Source organism: Phyllobates terribilis, unplaced genomic scaffold, assembly GCF_046119375.1.
Source record: "Phyllobates terribilis strain yellow unplaced genomic scaffold, ASM4611937v1 Scaffold_12__6_contigs__length_324123572, whole genome shotgun sequence".
NCBI classification, from domain to species: Eukaryota; Metazoa; Chordata; class Amphibia; order Anura; family Dendrobatidae; genus Phyllobates; species Phyllobates terribilis.
In genome coordinates this window covers 278238158-278257144 of record NW_027362772.1, presented here as the reverse complement: position 1 = coordinate 278257144, position 18987 = coordinate 278238158, and the positions used below count along the sequence as shown (strand labels likewise).

General features: G+C 46.4%; 1 pseudogene; it reads right to left on the bottom strand.

Annotated features, from left to right (window-relative positions):
• Positions 1 to 2567: 2567 nt before the first annotated feature.
• LOC141171605 (nicotinamide N-methyltransferase-like) lies at positions 2568 to 12372 on the bottom strand (annotated as a pseudogene).
• Between the last annotated feature and the right edge of the window lie 6615 nt (positions 12373 to 18987).

Sequence of the window (18987 nt, the reverse complement as noted above, 5' to 3'; positions counted from 1 at the left end):
CTCTTTTTGTCCGAACCCTAGTAATCAGATAGAAGCAGATTTCCATGCTTTAGATGTGAGAAGGTGTGTGGTTAGGTACCTTGCTGTCACTCAGCCCTTTAGGAGAGATAGTTCCCTGTTTGTCTCCTATCAGGGGGTTAGGAAGGGGCTTAAGGTCTCTAGATCTACCATAGCTAGATGGATTAGGGAGGCCATTACGCTAGCCTATGTATCCAGCGGAGAAGAAGCACCGCATGGCCTGAAAGCTCACTCTACCCGGGCGGTGGCAACCTCATGGGCAGAGAGGTCTGGCGTCTTGATGGAGGATATATGTAAGGCAGCTACCTGGTCTTCTCCATCTACCTTTTATAAGCACTATAGACTAGATCTGGGTGCTTCGTCTGACCTCACATTTGGGAGAAGGGTGCTCCAAGCGGTGGTCCCTCCCTAGAATCTTCAGCTCTGCAATTCTCTCGTGGTGCTGTCATGGTCGACCGATAAAGAGATTAGTTACTTACCGGTAACGGGATTTCTCGGAGACCATCACAGCACCCTTATATTCCCTCCCTTCACCCCTTTTTGGGAGCACTTCTTATCTGTTTTCATTCTTTATTCTCACACATTGGTGTTGTAAGAAAATGTATATACTGTGTTTCATGATTATGTTGCTATGTCTACTAACCGGGCGGTCCTCTCAATGCTCTGTAATCCAAACTGAGGCGAGAGGGAGGGCCACCCCCTTTTAAGCCTGTAGGTTTCCTGTCCTTGGTGGGCGGATTCCCTCTCTCGTGGTGCTGTAATGGTCTCCGAGAAATCCCGTTACCGGTAAGTAACTAATCTCTTTTTCAATACTCTGTCGGGAGACGTCTATGCTATATGTGTCTGTATGTTACCACCCAGTCGTCGCTATGATGTGCATGACAGTCTGACAGTTTTGATAACATGGCACAATATATCATTGAATTAACACACTTGAAGAAAAGGTAAAAGGTGAAAACATCTGTCATTACAAAAGGTATCATATGACCGATTGTGATGGACCAATACACATGAATAGCTGTTTTCTACCTCAGTGTAGTGCCATAAGTAGTTTAGGTGAGATTTATACTGGCTACCTTGAAAACAGAAAAAGCTCTAGCAGATAGAGCAGCTCTACACCATGAAGACCCTCGAAACAACTCAACATATCTCAGCTCCCTGAAACCCATGGGTGTGTCATTGAGAGAGAAATTCTATCAAATCTTTACCTGGAAGTGAAGGTTTCCTAAAGATTTTGTAAAACAAATTCAGTCCATTCTCCAAAAAGAACCCCTTTCTCTGGAGCGTAGTAAGAGCTGAAGTAATCAATGGGGCTAAATTCCTTAATGTAAGTTTCCTGTTTTGTGAATGGGGGGGGATCCATTGAATCTCCTGCTATTGTCATAGGTCTGTCACTTCAGGGAAGAGTTACCTTATTTATCCCACTGTTCCAGTGAGATCAGTGCAGGTAGGGTTTCCACTCTCCCAGCTTTGTATAAGACTATTCATGTAACAGGAAGCCTCAGGCTTACCATTATTTTTTTGGGATGATGCGTATATTTGGGTTCAAATTCAAATGAGTTATGTAAAGCCTTAAAAGGGGTTGTCCAGCCTTGATTTGATTGTATTTATTTTTTTAAATGTGAGGCCCATAATATACTGTACATAGAAACCAAAACTTAGATCTGTCCATTTTCCTTTTCTGGATTGAGCATTCCTGTTGAACACAGCAAGCAGAGGTCCTTTTAAAGAATTAAAAGCCCAAAACATTCAACTTTTCATTATAAATATTTCTAAAACTGGATAAATGCTTCAAGAATATACAGCAGGTTTGTTCAGATGCAGGTTTCAGATTTTTTAGCTTGTGGAAGTCTTTCTCCCAGGAATACAGGCTGGATGGGAGGTTGCTGTTTTCTTGAACATATCAGCACAGCTTCTATCCTGCACTTATTTTTATTCATATCTGTAGACTGTTTCTTCTGCCCTCTGTGAGACTGTAGTTAAATGCTTTCACCCCTCTTCCCATAGTGGAAATATATGTGTTCAACCACCTCTGTGCTACTAAGACCAGGTTCACACAACCATATTTCAGTCTGAGAGCTGGCCATGAGGAGGAAAAAAAAAACACAGCAAAAAACTGATATTACACATAAAGAACTAGGACAAATATTATTCAAGTGGGCTGTTCAGCTGTGCGTTTTTGTTTTTTTTTATTAATGGACCAATTTTGGTCATGGAAAATAGAGATTAGAGAGATATTGTATAATATATATATTACTGCTACCTAGCAGAGTCAGTAGTGCATGTAGCCAGTATGGTTCTACTTTAAGAGACCATGTAGCCCATTTACACTACAGAAGAGGCAACAGAGTATTGGCCAATAGAACAACAATTAGATGAATCAGATTTTCACATTTTGTTGAATTTGCTGAGTTGGAATATAAATTTAGTTTCAGTGATATGTTGAATTAGACAAGGGCTTGTATTCTCAGTTGTGTTACACAGGATATATTCATAGTAGATGTAGGTAAGGATTTATTACACCTGTAATAACACTGGAAGGATGCACCTTATTTTGGTTTTCGGGCATGAATATAATAGTAGCCTTTATAGTCACAAACATCCATCCTTGATTGATGATTACGTGGAGCATATACGGCTTTTTCAATCTCATATCCCGCTTCTTTAAACGCCTCCTCCAACTCCTCCTTTCTTGTGGTCATACTAGAAAAGTACCGGTCACCAACATAGTAAAAAGTAGCATCTAGTATACTTAAAATAAGCAAGTGACCTCCAGGTTTAATCAGATCCTTAAAGTTTTTCAGAACATTACAGAATGATTTTATGTCTTCGCAAGGAGCTTCAAGGCAGAGACAGGTAAGGAGACAGTCAGCAGGTTGTAGAAGAATGGGATCGAAAGGGTTTCTTTTCAGAGCATCACATTGAAGGACTTCTTTCATCTTACTGCGGAGCGTCTCAGCCTTTTTCTCATAATTGTCCCTTAGAACACAGAAAAATAAAGTCGTATTTAATCTCATTAATATAGGTTTACATTCTTCAATAATCTTTTATTAAAGAAGAACTGTCACATGCCCCCTGACGAAACTTGGGTAAAACGCGCGTTGGGGAGCGAGGACCACAGAATATACTAGCTCTTCTTAATGCGCGTACCTATTTTCACTCTTGCGCTGCCGTTCTGGTTTAAACAGTCTGATATTAATTAGTATTGGTCATTTTAGAGCCTAGAGCTTAGTGGTAAAAAAACATACCTAGTATATGTAACAACTGACACTAATACTAGATCACATTTTGTGTAGTCCTCTATAGGGTTACTCTGGCTCTAATTTTATGATTTTTATTGTTTTAATTATTAAATTCGATAAACGTTATATTTTAGGAGACGTCATGCACCTTTTCTTTTTTCTTCACGGTATCATCAATAGAAAGCAGCCATGTTTTTCACCCACAAAACAGAGCCATCCTTGTCCACAGGTTGTAAGTGGTACTGCAGCTTACCTACAGTCAAGCTGTAATCCCAGACAACCTATGAACAGGTATAGGAGCAGTTTCTGGAATGAACGGAATAATTAGTAAGAAAAAAAAAATTGAACAAGAACACTAAACTATTATATAAAAACCATGTTACTGCTATTTATAAATTTAATAAAATAATGACAGTATCAATCATTTAATTCTCTACGTTAATCTTTTTTCAACATTACATTAGAAAAGATGCGTTTCTGTAACATGTAGAAACTTAACTTTTAGATCTAAGGTTTAGAGCAGAACATCAGGACTCCTTTTCATACTCATCTCACTAGAATTAAATTCTTTACATGTCATTTCCTTTGAGTCCTGGTGTCTGCAAAAACTGTAAAATCAGCCCTCTAACACATTTAACAGTTCATTCCAAACATTGTTTGAAACTTTAAGTATGGGGATACGTTTTATAACTTACATGTTGCACAATATTTTAATGTAGAACTTTTTCAAACAAATGAAAATGCTCGTACACAGAGTGTAGTTCATGTTTCAGATATAAAATGCATAGTAGAAGTGTCAGAGGGAATTTGTCAGCAGATTTTGCAATCTGAGAGCAGCATGATGTAGGGACAGAGATCCTGATTCCAGCAATGTACCACTTAGAGTCATAGTTTTCTCTGCTGTAGATCTAGCAGAGTTCAGAATGTTGAGCCATGTATAACTCCGCCCACACCACTGATTGGCTGGTAGCTTTCTGTGTATGCTGTACATTGACAGAGCTGCCAATCAGTGCTGGGGGCGTGGTAGGACTTGGAAGCAGGAGACACCTAGTCCTGCAATAATAATCTGCTGCTGATAAAACACTGATTGTATCGAAACAGCATCACACAGAACAGTAAGTGACATTACTGGAATCAGGCTCTCTTCCCCGATATAATGATGCTCTCAGATTACATAGCAAAAACCTGGTGACAAATCCTTTTTAAAGGGGAATTTTCACACTTTCATTACCCGTTTCCTTCCATCTCACACACTTGTTTTATAGTTGGGGTCCAGTCAAAAGCCTCTGGATCCTTCTTTAGCCATTTTTGTAGTTCAACGCAATTTTGTTCCAGGAAATCTGAAGTGATGATTTTATCAAATACTTCGCAAGCAGAAAGTATGTGATAAATGGTGGGTCCGGCACCAAAGTCAGAGTGTCTCCTTTTACTCCACCTTGGAAGATGACAAAATATTTGCAATTTGATGAAAAAAAATAAAGCTAAATTAATTCTAAATTGGAAATATTTCAAGACTACAAAGTTTTTGTTGTGTGACCCAGGTAAATGTGTACAGTGTATGAGTTAGGGTTATCAGAAATTAACTAAATCTAGAAGTTATCCTGGACATGTAATAAAGTCATCGTAATGTTTAGTCAGTCTCAATACAAGTTTGTGAATTTCTGCAGGCAGAAGTTAACCCTAGGATAGGCGATATCTTCTAGATCGGTGGGGGTCCGACCACTGGAACACAGAAAGGGGCCCGAAAACTGGGAAGCAGGATGGAAGGGACACCCAGTATGACTATATATTACCATAGGTCATAATATATTGTCTGGGGTCAGACACTCAGGACTTCCACCGATGAGCTGTTACCAGCTCAAAGCAGCACCCAAATATAAACAGTGCATGGAGTGATACGCCACCTCTCTGACACATGGTTTAATGGCCGCTCCCGACTTCTGCACATCGGCCCCTATTCAATTGATTTTTACCCTTTAACTTCTAAAAAGAGTTCAGAGGGGGCACCCAGGTTGTGTCCCCTGTAGCAAAAATCTGAATTCTGTTTGGCGGTTAAAGGATCTCCCACTTATTTTGGATTTTCAAAATAAGTACACCAGCTTCATCGGGTAAGATATCCATTTATTAATTAATGTAATTTATATTGCAAAATCTGGTCACTGATACTTTTTAAAGACCTGTCCCATGCCATACATATATAATATTGTTGTTATCTGTTGTAAATGCCGCTGTTCTGATTCCGGCGATGTTTTTCTTTTGCTCCTGCGTCTCTCCGTTGCCGATATATGGCCCCTTCTTTCCTGCATATAAAATCTAGTCCTGTAAGCCAAGTGGGCGTGGTCCTCAATTCTTTATGGGAATCTTCCATATGACCACGCCCACTTTGCTTACAAGACTAGATTTATATGCAGGAAAGAAGGGGCCATATCTCGAGAACGGAGAGGCGCAGGAACAAAAGGAAAAAAGCACTGGATTCAGGAGAACAGCGGCTTTTACAGCAGTTAAATAGCTACATATGTGTGACAGGTCCTCTAAATTCCAGCTCTATTACAGAGTTTAATCATAGTATTCAGGGTATCTTTAGCAATAAACAAAAAGAAGAAAAGCAATAGAACTGTGCGTGTTTTGGTTTCTATTGGAAAATCCACAATATCTTGTCCATCATTTCAGTATTGTGTTTACCTGTAGTGAACGTTTCATGAAGGTTCCTCAGTACAAAATCTGTACTTTCTCCACGTAGCACTCCTTCCTCTTCTTTATAGTATGTCTGTAAGTAATCTGAGGCGCTAAAGTCGTCAATGTAGGTTTGCTGACTGGTAAAAGGAGTCTCCATGTTGATATTTCCTCAGGATCACTGTATTGTAGATACTTCAGATTATAATCCTGCATGTAAAAGACAATATGCCAAACAAATGACATGGATGAAGGAGGCCTCCTCAGCAGCCATTTTAGAGACTTTGGGTCAAAACTATTTTGTGCCTAAATTTCTGTGTGTGCAATGAAGAAAAATAAATTTTGTGGTGTTGTAAGGAGATGGACATACTGCCCACATTCACCGATGAAGAACATATGTATTGTTATATTGTGTAATGTGAACTGTGACGTGAGTTAATGGTATTAGTGTTGTGTGTTGCCTTATGGTAGGGAGAGTTAGAATTAAAGTTTGGGACTAGCCCAGAGTGTGTGTGTGGGGGGGGGGTAAGCTGAAGGGACAGAGACAATTTCCTGTCAAGACGTCAGATAGGGCCCAATATGCGTCTGAAGTAGACCTATGGCCTAAACAGCCAGCAGTGCCAAACGACGCGTGTGTTCTGAAGTGAGGGGAGCCCAAAACTGTGGTTAGCGTGAACTGGAGCAAAGAGGAAAGAAGAACCAATGAAAAGACAGTGTGGTTAATTGGAAATGGGTCCCAGGAGAGGACACCTAGTAGTATGGCCCAGAGTTTATAAGTCCGAGAGGTAACGGTACAAGATAGGACAGAGCATAGGAGATGAAGAGTGGGCTCCAGGTGGGAGTTCCGGAGCGTCAGTAGCAGAGAAGCCAAGTATCATCCATACTTGCAACATGGTTCCCTTGAGGAGAAAGAAAGTCTTATGATGCGCTTTCGGCGCACTCGAGTTAAATGCGACAGTCAGTGATTGACAACGGCATGTAAAATTCCGCGGGTGGGTCATGATTTCACTCGATGCTGTTAGGGCACATGACAGCTGATCAAATCAGCTGTCAAGTTCCAGGAAAGATGCAGGTGACGCGCCCCTGGGCCTACTTGGTGTAGCGTTGCGCACGCGGGGACTACCCGGAGCCGGGCCTGTTGGGGGTAGTAGTCTCGTGGCGGTGACCCGGTCCGTGCCCAGGGAGTCAAACTGTGTGGCTGAGTATTAGCAGTAGATGTTGGACGACTACGCCACCCGTTGAATGCAACTATGGAGCTGCCGCTGCAGGGCAGACCGCTGAGGCCGGTGGTACGATTGTGCAGCGTAGATGGTATAACCCCCAACGGGAGGGGTATGGCCTCAGGGCAGCCGACGTGGATGATGGGGGTAGCAGGAACCACTCAGAGACGATGCGGTGTAGTTCAGGGTCTTTACTGGTGATCAAGATAGCCCTCCCGGAGTACTGGCTAGCGATCGGGGCCTGGTCAGTCTTTGAGCAGATGGGATTTCCCCTGGCCAGGCGGAGTTGTAGGCCTCCCCAACTAATTGTACTCTTCTGGCTACCTTGCTAGAGGCGGGTAAAAGTAGCCCACGTCCCTGAGTGTACCGTGTGGTGCTCACCCGTATGGCCGGTGACTCGGGGCCTTCTGGTAGCTTCCGCTCCACGACGGCGGTGCTGGTCCCACGTGTGTGACCGTGCCTTCGGGTTTCTTGGCCAGAGGACCTGAAATCCCCTGCCGGTCGGTTTCTGCTGCTGGGTAAGGATTTGTCCCCACAGCCTCGGACTCCGGGTCCGGTGATAATTCTTCAATCAGGGCGAGCTCTACAGCTGCCAGCCCCTGATTCCTTGTAGCACTGCTCCCACTGAGCTCCTGATCTTTCTTTCCTATAGCTGCTCCTCTCCAGACCAGACTATGTCTCTGTCTGGGACTCCTCTTCTCCTCTTCTTAACTCCCTGTCTCAAGATGGTGCCCACCTCTTATACTCCCTCTGACACCCGAGCCCAGGTGACTAGCACCCAATGGGCTTCTTCCTATGCCCAGAGTCCCTCCCCTGACTGCTCCTACACTACTGGGATGTCCCCCCCCCCCCCACTCCAGCCAGGGACAGACGCTGTCGTACCTGCACATCTACCTAGTGGGAGTACCGTTGTTCTGTCCCCCGGAAATGGGGTGAGTGTAGTGCATGCAGCTAACTGAGCTCAGTCCCACACTCCATCCTTACCCGGGAGTGGAATACCACACCTCTGGTTTGAGGTGCAATACCCCTGTAGCAGCCGAGTCCTCGGGGTGCTACACAGGCTCCTCTCCGGAGCCCGTGCCAAAGGGAGGGACACAACCTATGATGTACCTATACGTCATAATTCGCGAAGGGGTTAAAAGATGATTATTGAATATAATTAGTAGAAAATATAGATTACAAAAGAAAAAAAAAAAAAAAAGAATACAGCAGCCTCTGTGTCTTAAAATGTGTGCAAGCATTCAATATGTGAAATTTGGACTGCATAGACTTTCATTAAGTGCAGCATACTAGACATGCTTTAGGTCCGCAGACCACACAGTCTCTGCATAGTTTACATTGGGATTCAGCCAGTCTACAAAAAGTCAACGCCACATCTCGCAGAGGAGGGAGAGGTGCCTGAGCTAGGAAGCGTCTGAGACAGAAGGTTATCTACCTTCCATATTTGTGGAAAAATGACAAAAACAAACTCACTTGTGGTCCAATGGACCTCACGCGACTGATTAAGGGTTGAGTGCTTATCTTTATTTGTATCTAATTTTTAAAAGGATTGCAGGCCTTAAGATATTGGACTATGATTAGGTTACTGACAAAAATATATGAGGAAGGATGCACATTAGCACAAGTAGCCTTTAATAAAAATAGACAATGCACTGCATATTTCTTAGTCACTGAATGAACCTTAGAGGGGTTGTCCGATCTAAAATTAAAAGTCTGCAGTCACTGTGTGTGTGTGTGTGACTACAGACTTATGAATTCCCCCAGTGCGCTACGAGGATTCACCGGTTTCTGAGCCGGGAATGGCGGTGATGTATGGGATGTGCAGACTCTCGTGCAGTGGACACAGCTTTGCTCCATACACTTGTATAGAGCCAGGGCGCGACCACTAACCGGCTTCTGCCCGGGAGTATGCACATCGCATACCTCACCGCTGTTGTATGCTTGTATGGAGGGCATTATGTTGGGGTGGGGGCACTGTAGGGGGCATGATATTATGTGCGAAAGACATTGTAGAGGCATCATACTATTTGTGACGACGCATGAGGAGGTAATTGTACTGTGGGGACATCCTACTGTGTGGTGGGCACTGAGGGGAGGCATAATACTGTGCGGTGGGCACTGACGGGAGGGGAGCATAATACTGTATGGTGGGCACTGAGAGAGGGGGGAGCATAATACTGTGTGGTGAGCACAGAGAGGGGGGCATAATACTGTGTGGTGGGCACTGAGAGGGGGGCATAATACTGTGTGGTGGGCACTGAGAGGGGGGCATAATACTGTGTGGTGGGCACTGAGAGGGGGGCATAATACTGTGTGGTGGGCACTGAGAGGGGGGCATAATACTGTGTGGTGGGCACTGAGAGGGGGGCATAATACTGTGTGGTGGGCACTGACGGGAGGGGAGCAGAATACTGTGTGGTGGGCACTGACGGGAGGGGAGCAGAATACTGTGTGGTGGGCACTGACGGGAGGGGAGCAGAATACTGTGTGGTGGGCACTGACGGGAGGGGAGCAGAATACTGTGTGGTGGGCACTGACGGGAGGGGAGCAGAATACTGTGTGGTGGGCACTGACGGGAGGGGAGCAGAATACTGTGTGGTGGGCACTGACGGGAGGGGAGCAGAATACTGTGTGGTGGGCACTGACGGGAGGGGAGCAGAATACTGTGTGGTGGGCACTGACGGGAGGGGAGCAGAATACTGTGTGGTGGGCACTGAGAGAGGGGAGCATAATACTGTGTGGTGGGCACTGAGAGAGGGGAGCATAATACTGTGTGGTGGGCACTGAGAGAGGGGAGCATAATACTGTGTGGTGGGCACTGAGAGAGGGGAGCATAATACTGTGCGGTGGGCACTGAGAGGGGGGGGAGCATAATACTGTGCGGTGGGCACTGACGGGAGGGGAGCATAATACTGTATGGTGGGCACTGAGAGAGGGGGGAGCATAATACTGTGTGGTAAGCACTGAGAGGGGGGGCATAATACTGTGTGGTGGGCACTGAGAGGGGGGGCATAATACTGTGTGGTGGGCACTGAGAGGGGGGGCATAATACTGTGGTGGGCACTGAGAGGGGGGGCATAATACTGTGTGGTGGGCACTGAGAGGGGGGGCATAATACTGTGTGGTGGGCACTGAGAGGGGGGCATAATACTGTGCGGTGGGCACTGAGAGGGGAGCAGAATACTGTGTGGTGGGCACTGAGAGGGGAGCAGAATACTGTGTGGTGGGCACTGACGGGAGGGGAGCATAATACTGTGTGGTGGGCACTGACGGGAGGGGAGCATAATACTGTGTGGTGGGCACTGACGGGAGGGGAGCATAATACTGTGTGGTGGGCACTGACGGGAGGGGAGCATAATACTGTGTGGTGGGCACTGACGGGAGGGGAGCATAATACTGTGTGGTGGGCACTGACGGGAGGGGAGCATAATACTGTGTGGTGGGCACTGACGGGAGGGGAGCATAATACTGTGTGGTGGGCACTGACGGGAGGGGAGCATAATACTGTGTGGTGGGCACTGACGGGAGGGGAGCATAATACTGTGTGGTGGGCACGGACGGGAGGGGAGCATAATACTGTGTGGTGGGCACGGACGGGAGGGGAGCATAATACTGTGTGGTGGGCACGGACGGGAGGGGAGCATAATACTGTGTGGTGGGCACTGACGGGAGGGGAGCATAATACTGTGTGGTGGGCACTGACGGGAGGGGAGCATAATACTGTGTGGTGGGCACTGACGGGAGGGGAGCATAATACTGTGTGGTGGGCACTGACGGGGGGGGAGCATAATACTGTGTGGTGGGCACTGACGGGGGGGGGGAACATAATACTGTGTGGTGGGCACTGACGGGGGGGGAACATAATACTGTGTGGTGGGCACTGACGGGGGGGGGGAGCATAATACTGTGTGGTGGGCACTGAGAGGGGGGCATAAGACTGTGGTGGGCACTGACTGGGGTGGGCATAATACTGTGTGGAAACGCTAATATGCTTCACTAGGAGTAATATTTGTGTGGGCACATAAGAACTGGGAGAGATCACGGAAGTGACTTCGTGTCAAATCATTTCAGGAGGGTGCGTTGCGTACACCACAATAGGTGTCCCCCTCTTTTCTATTATTCACATTTAGGAGGCATGCTTATTGCTTACCTTAATGTTGCAGGTGCGTTTTGTATCAAGTTATTGGGGAGATGTAAAGAGGCATTTTTAAAAAGTTTACCCCTTGCATAGATTGTAGTGTAACATATATACTGCGGCTACATGTTACACACAAACAAATGTATCCATCATCAAACAAACAGGCGCAATAACTTCCGTCAATGCAGTCAGTCTGCTAATTATTACAAAGTAGCCAACCTAGAATGCCCAGATTTCACCATCAGGTGACATAGGAAACACTCCAGAATGGCACTAAACCACTGTAAGGATGGTATTATTTACAGCTTCCTCTTTACTATATATTCAGGAGAAAAATAATTTAAAAAAAAGCAAATAAGACTTGTAGATAATCGAACAGCATATAGGTCATCATCCAGTACGGATCAGCGTCTAGCTTAGAAAAATCAAGTATTGCCAAGATTGCAGTCTCATTAAAAACTAATAGGGGACTACTCGACTAATTTCTCCCCCCCTCAAAAAAAATTAAAAATAAACATATGAATATGTAAATGGAATAGCAGGGATTTGGCTACATGAGAGGGTAGAACAGAAAGCCAATATGAAAACACGTTGGTCAGGAGAGACCTGTAAGAGTCATAGCTAGACCTTGCATTTTTTTCATTAGAAAATCAATTGCGGAAAAATCTATTTGCTTGGTCTTCTACGGTTCAGTAAACTGGAGACCACAACTCGCTGCAGTTTTGCGAAATTCAAGCGGAGGAAATTGCATATGGAGAATACAGGGACAGCATGGAAACAAATACTGGAAGGTGGCAGAGTGATTCGGGGGCAGTCCATGGAGTCTGTGCTATGATAACAATAAGTGGAAGGCTGAGAGTGCAGCCACTGAGGAATGTAAAACTCTTCTTACAAAACTCCTACAGGAGTGATACATCGCGGTAAAATCAACAGGCTTTTACCCCAAAATAAAGTCATGTGTGCACACCAGTCACAACAAGCTGTACCTTTCGATGGGACCCTAACTCTTCCTATCAGGAATACCCTTCCCAGGTAGGAAAGTCTGCAAACGTGAAGAGCAGGTAGGATCCAGCACTAATTAAAAACAGCCTTAGGTTGATGGGAGGAGTTCAGTCAAATATGAAGGTAGTCGGGTGCTACAATTGGGTGAAACAAAGAAGAAAAAAACTGACCAGCACCTCCTAAGGCTATGTGCCCACGTTGCATTTATGAAGCAGAAAATTTCTGCTGCATAAATGCAAGTCCTCTCCCGGAAAAACGCATGCGGAATTCCGCACGCGTTTATCGCGCATTTTTCGCGCGTTTATCACGCGTTTTCCACATGCGGAATTGCCTTGCGTTTTTTATGCATTGGACAAAGGCAATTCCGCTTGCGGAAACGCAAAATTAAATGACATGCTGCGGATTTTTGAACGCGGCATAAACGCTGCGGAAAAATCCGCAGCATGTGCATAGAACTTGCGGAATCCCATTGGGGACCATGGGGTGCGGATATACATGCGTTTTTCAAGCGTTTACGCTGCGGAAATTCCGCAGCATATACGCTTGAAAAATGCTACGTGGGCACACAGCCTAACAGAATGAAGCAAGTATGAACAGCTGCAAGCTGCTCTCACTGTCTTATATACAAAAAAGCATGCAGCAGCAGCCACTGTATACACTAAGATGTATGTGACGCGCCCCCTGGGCCAGTGCTGTTAGGGGATTACCCGGAGCCGGATCAGATGGGGGTTGTAGTCTCCGAGTGGCGGTGACCCGGTCCGTGCCCAGGGTGTCAAGCTCAGTGTGTGGCAGTCCTACAGATGTTATTAGAGTTCTTTGTGTCGACTACGCCACCTGTTGATTTGCGGTCAAAAGGCCGCCGCTGCAGCAGGGTCCGCTGAGGCTGTTGGTATGTGTGCAGCTTTGGTAGTATAACCCCCAACGGGAGGGGTATAGCCTCAGGGGGTCAGATGTAGAGGATGGTGGTTGTGAAGGTGCAGGATGAATCAGCAAGAAGACTCAGAGTCGGGCTGTGCAGTTCAGGGGTTTTTACTTACGGGTGTTCTTATGGTCACTCTGGCCTGAAGCGACCACCCGAGCCGTGCTGCGTCCACCAGGTCCTGGACTCGGCTAACCCCCAGGCAGTTTTGGAGCGTGGTCCTGAGCTCCTGTCTGACTTTCCCTCTCTTCTGGCCGTTCTCACCAGGGATCCACCTATGTCCGGCTCCCTCGGGTCTCTTGGTGGGTACACCTCTTCTGGGTTCCCTGACCCTATACTTGGTATGCTTTCCTAGTGGATTTAGTGAGGGTCGTGGCAGATCCTGCCCACGACCTCCGGTCTCTGGCTAAGGTGTGCTTTTCTCTCTGCCAGCTTGGGATCCGGTACCCTGGGTGCCAACCCTTCACCCTTCTGTTTGTATTCTGGGGTCTTGGGGTTCCTTCTTCTTCTCTCTGGGTCCTTCTGACTCCTCTCTCTCTCAGACTTGGCCTTGGAGCTGGGCCCAGCCGGAACCACAACTCCCTGTCAGCCCTTCTGGCTGAGCTTCTCTGCTCTGCTCCTCTGACTAAACTCTGACAGACTGACCCTGTCCTAAGATGGTGCCCACCTTATATACTCCCTCTATGTGTGAGCTCAGGTGACCAGCACCCAATGAGCTCCTAGCATTACCCAGACTGCTCCCCCTATCTGCCCCTACACTACTGGGATGTTCCAACCCCCTCCCACTCCAGCCAGGGACAGACACTATCGTACCTGCACATATATTTGTGGGAGTACCGTCGATCTGTCCCCCGGAAATGGGATGTATGTAGTGTATGCAGCTATCTGAGCTCAGTTCCACACTCCATCCTTACCCGGGAGTGGAATACCACACCTCTGGCTTGAGGTGTAATACCCCTGTAGCAGCCGAGCCCTCAGGGTGCTACATTCCCCCCTGGTAAATCACAGCACGTCCTCGGGCTGTAAGAGAACAAAAACATCCACAAACATACATTTTTTTTTCATAAAACGTAAACATATAAAACATCATATATTATCAGCATAAACTTTTCATATAAAGCTTGTCATAAATAACACTCTTGTTCCTCCGGCCACGGTGCAACTTGTGACCGGGTAAAGTGCGACAGTCTCTTGTAGTAAAAACAACAGTTTCCTATAAAACCGGTAGGGGGCGCCTTAGAAAGCGCAACTATATACAAGGGATATGGCCGCTCTCAGTCCTCAGCCTGTGGGGAGATGGGACACACTGGAACAGTTCACTGGTCCCAACGGGGACTATAATGGTAACAGTTCCTGTACCCTAACGGGTAACTATTTTACAGTTCCATTTACCGTACTTTAGTAGCGGCGTCCTCCTGATGCTTCCTCCAGCGAGAGTGGGGTGATCTTGGCGGGCGCCGGAGCCGGGATCAGGGGCTCATCCAGAGGTCTTTCTTTCCGGAGTCGGGGATGGTGGAACTCCGGTGGCCACACAAAGGGCTGCCCATCTGGGCATGTGTGCTGGGCAAATAGGTCTTCACCCAGGTGTGGCGCTGTGGACGTTGAGGGCGCTGTTGTGGTGGCGGCGCCCGGGTTCACCAGGCCTTGCGACCAGGCCTGGGGCACCCTGAATGTAAAGGGCACCGTGAAGACGGCGGCGCCCGGGGTTACCTGGCCCAGTGACCAGGCCGGTGGCTCAGTGGAGGTAGAGGGCGCTGTTGGCACTGCGGCGCCCGGGGGCACTCGGCCTTGCGACCAGGCCGGTGGCGTCTCCTGCTTGGCCGTGCTCTGGATCGAGGCGCGTGACGTCACAGGGGGCGTGGCCGCGGCTCCGGCCGCTTGAGGCCTAGCTTGGAGCGATGACGCAGCGGCTACGGGAACGGTGAGTGGGGCTTCGGGCTCTGCGACGGGGAGCTGGGGCAGGTTTACGGCTTCTGGGCACGGGATATTGTCGTCCCCATTACCTGCCTTCATCTCTTCGGCTCCCTCCGCGGCGTCGTCTCCGGCCGTCGTCCCTCCTTCGCCGTCCTCAGAGGTAGACTTGCTCCTCGCTGCGGGTGGCATGCTTCGCTGGCAGGCTCCAGCCTGCAGGGCCATCTCTCGGGTCCACTCCGCCAGTGTTTCCTGCTGCACCCGGGCCATCCTTCATGCGAGGCCCTCCAGCGCGGTCTGTGCATGCTCCCGATCTCCGGGGAGCTGCGCCAGGATCTCCAGCAGGCCTTCTGGAGTGGCGGCCTGCAACAGGCTCCTGACCACAGGGTCGGTGCTGCCTGACTCTCCCTCCATCTCCGGGTGTGTTCTCTCTGGACTCCTCCAGGCTGCTCCCATCTTCTTCCTTTTGTTCTGTCTCCGCCCACATTGGGGGTCGTCCTGGGGCAACTTTGTGATTGCCAGTTCCAGGGGCAGTTCCCTCACGCTGATGGACATATCAATCATCACAGTCTCTGCTGGTGGGGGCGGTTTCCACTTTTGGCGCCATTTCCGATCCTGTCCCACGATGGGAGGTGGCCTCTTGCCATCCTCTGGCACGCCCATAATGGCGTTCGCTCTGCCAAGGCGGGAAATCTTCTCAGATGGCGGGAACCGCTTCCCAGTGGCGGGAAACACTGCAGATGGCGGGAAAAGACTGCAGATGACGGGCAAATGGCGGGAACTGATCCGCGAGCTCAAAGAACACTGGATTTTGGCTGTTGGAGCTGAAAAGAGGACATCGGTAAACCGCGCGCATTTTGAGGCTTTTTTTTTTTTTTTAAAGCTTTTTTTTTTCACTGTTTTCAGAACATTAACAGTAAGAACATGGAAGAGTCCAGGAGCCATTTGGTGAGCTGCATATCCTGCTACATGTTCACAGACTTGCCAGTGGAAAAGCCAAACTTCACATGCCAGAAATGCAAGCTTGTGTCCCTGTTGGAGGAAAAGTTGCGAAATCTAGAAGAGAGGTTAACTACCTTGAAAATCATTAAGGAAGGTGAAGAGTTCTTAGACAGAGCAGAATTATCTCTTCATGATTCAGAAAGAGAAGAAATTCGAACTGCACCTGAGGAAACAGAGGAATGGAAGCATGTGACCCAGAGAAGTAGGAGGATCGAGAGGCAGTCAGCACCCATACTGCTCAGGAACCAGTACCAGGCTCTCACGCAGGAGAACCATGAAGAAATACAGCAAAATAAGACTTTGCCAGCAATGAATAACCTTGTAAGCCCTCAGAATCCTCCTGGATGGAGAAAGAAGAATGTTGTCAAGAAAAAACGGAGAGTGGTGGTCATGGGGGATTCCCTGTTAAGAGGAACAGAGGCCGCTATCTGCAGACCAGACATAACCTCAAGAGAAATGTGCTGTCTTCCAGGAGCAAAAATTAAAGATGTGTCTGACAGGATATCAAGACTCTTCAGACCTACAGATCACTACCCATTCCTGCTAATACATGTGGGGACAAATGACACCGCAAGAAAGGACCTGGAAACCATCTGCAGTGACTTTGAAGACTTAGGCAAGAAAGTGAAAGAATTGGGAGCGCAGGTCGTCTTCTCATCCATCATCCCAGTGGATGGCCATGGAACAATGAGATGGAATAAGATTCTACAGGTGAACAACTGGCTACGTCGATGGTGCCGTCAACAAGGATTTGGATTTCTGGATCACGGAATGAATTACCTATACGATGGACTACTTGCTAGAGATGGGGTGCACCTTACGAAGACAGGAAAACATGTATTTGGAAGTCGCCTTGCTACACTCATCAGGAGAGCTTTAAACTAGAACAATGTGGGAAAGGAAGCAAAAGGCCAGAAAAAGCCATACAGCTGACAAATACTATTGAGATCTCTGCTACTGGAAGTGGAAAGGAAGAACAAAGACAAAACAATTTAAATAATAAAAATATGGGAGGAAGAGAAACCAATCACAAACTAAAATGTTTTTATACAAATGCACAAAGCATGGGCAACAAACAAGGAGAATTGGAACTACTAATGCAGGAAAAGGAATATGATGTCATTGGAATCACTGAAACTTGGTGGGACGATACACATGATTGGAATAAAAGGCTAAAAGGATACAACTTATTTGCAAGAAACAGACTTGATAAACGAGGAGGAGGTGTCGCATTGTATGTTAGAAAAGCGTATATCTGCACAGAGATTGAAGCTTCAGAGACTGGGAGTTCTGTGGAAACTGTTTGGGTAAGAATACAAGGAGAGAACAACGGAAAGGACACCATTATAGGCATTTACTACAGGCCACCTGGGCAAGCTGAAGATATGGATGAACTCTTTATGTATCAAATGACCAAGTTCTCCAAAAAATATGACGTAGTGGTCATGGGAGATTTCAACTATCCAGACATTTGTTGGGAATCTCTCTCAAGTAAAACTAACAGGTCAAGCAAATTCTTATCCTCTCTTGCTGACAACTTTATCTTCCAAAAGGTAGGGGAGAAAACAAGGGGATCTGCTACTTTGGATCTAATCCTTATAAACAGGGAGGAAATGGTTGAGGAGGTAAAGGTGGCTGGGACGCTAGGAGGCAGCGATCATGCTATTATAGAATTTTGGATAACTAGAGGAGGAAGACATGTGAAGACTCAAACTTCAAGGTTAGATTTTAGAAAGGCAGATTTTAAGAGACTCAGAAAAAGAATAGGAGGGATCCAATGGCTGGATGTCCTTAAGGACAAAAATGTCCAGGAAGGATGGGAAATTTTTAAAAATGAGATTCTCAAAGCACAATCGTTAACAATCCCGAAAAGTAGGAAGAATGGGAAGCATTTAAGGAAACCAGGATGGATGAACACAGAACTTAAACACATGCTAAAAAGAAAGAAAGAAATGTTTATTAAATGGAAAGAGGGAGGCATATCTAAAGAAGATTATAATGCAGTCTGCAGATCCTGCAGGGCACGTATCAGGTTAGCTAAAGCTGACAATGAATTAAGGCTTGCAAGAGATGTCAAAAGCAATAAAAAAGGATTTTGGGGGTATGTCAAAAGTAAAAGAAAAGTCAAAGATGCTATAGGCTTTTTACAGGATGAAAATGGAGAAATGGTAAGAGAGGATGTTGAGAAGGCCGAACTTTTTAATTCCTATTTTGCATCTGTTTTCTCTCAGAAAGAAAATGTAACATCAACTGATCTTCACTGTCCTTTTAGAGGAATAGAGGAATCCAAGTTATCTGTAAACAGAAAGATTGTGAGGGAATATTTAGCTAACATAAATGAGTTCAAGTCTCCAGGTCCAGATGAATTACACCCCAGAGTACTGAAGGAGATCACAGAAGAAATTTTAGAACCACTCTCCATAATCTTTGAAAATTCTTGGAGAACAGGAGAAGTCTCAGAAGACTGGAGAAGAGCAAATGTTGTTCCTATCTTCAAAAAGGGGAAGAAGGTGGACCCAGGGAACTACAGGCCGGTGAGTCTGACTTCTATACCAGGAAAGATCTTTGAACAAATTATTAAACAACATGTATGTAAGTACATGGATAAGAATGAAGTGATTAACCAGAGTCAGCATGGGTTTGTAACTAACAAGTCATGTCAGACTAACTTAATTTCCTTCTATGACAGAATCACTGACTGGGTGGATCAGGGAAATGCTGTAGATATAGTATATCTTGACTTCAGCAAAGCATTTGACAAAGTATCTCACACCAACCTTATTGAAAAAATGACCAAGTATGCAATGGACCAGGCAACTGTTAGGTGGATTCATAACTGGCTTAGTGATCGGACTCAAAGGG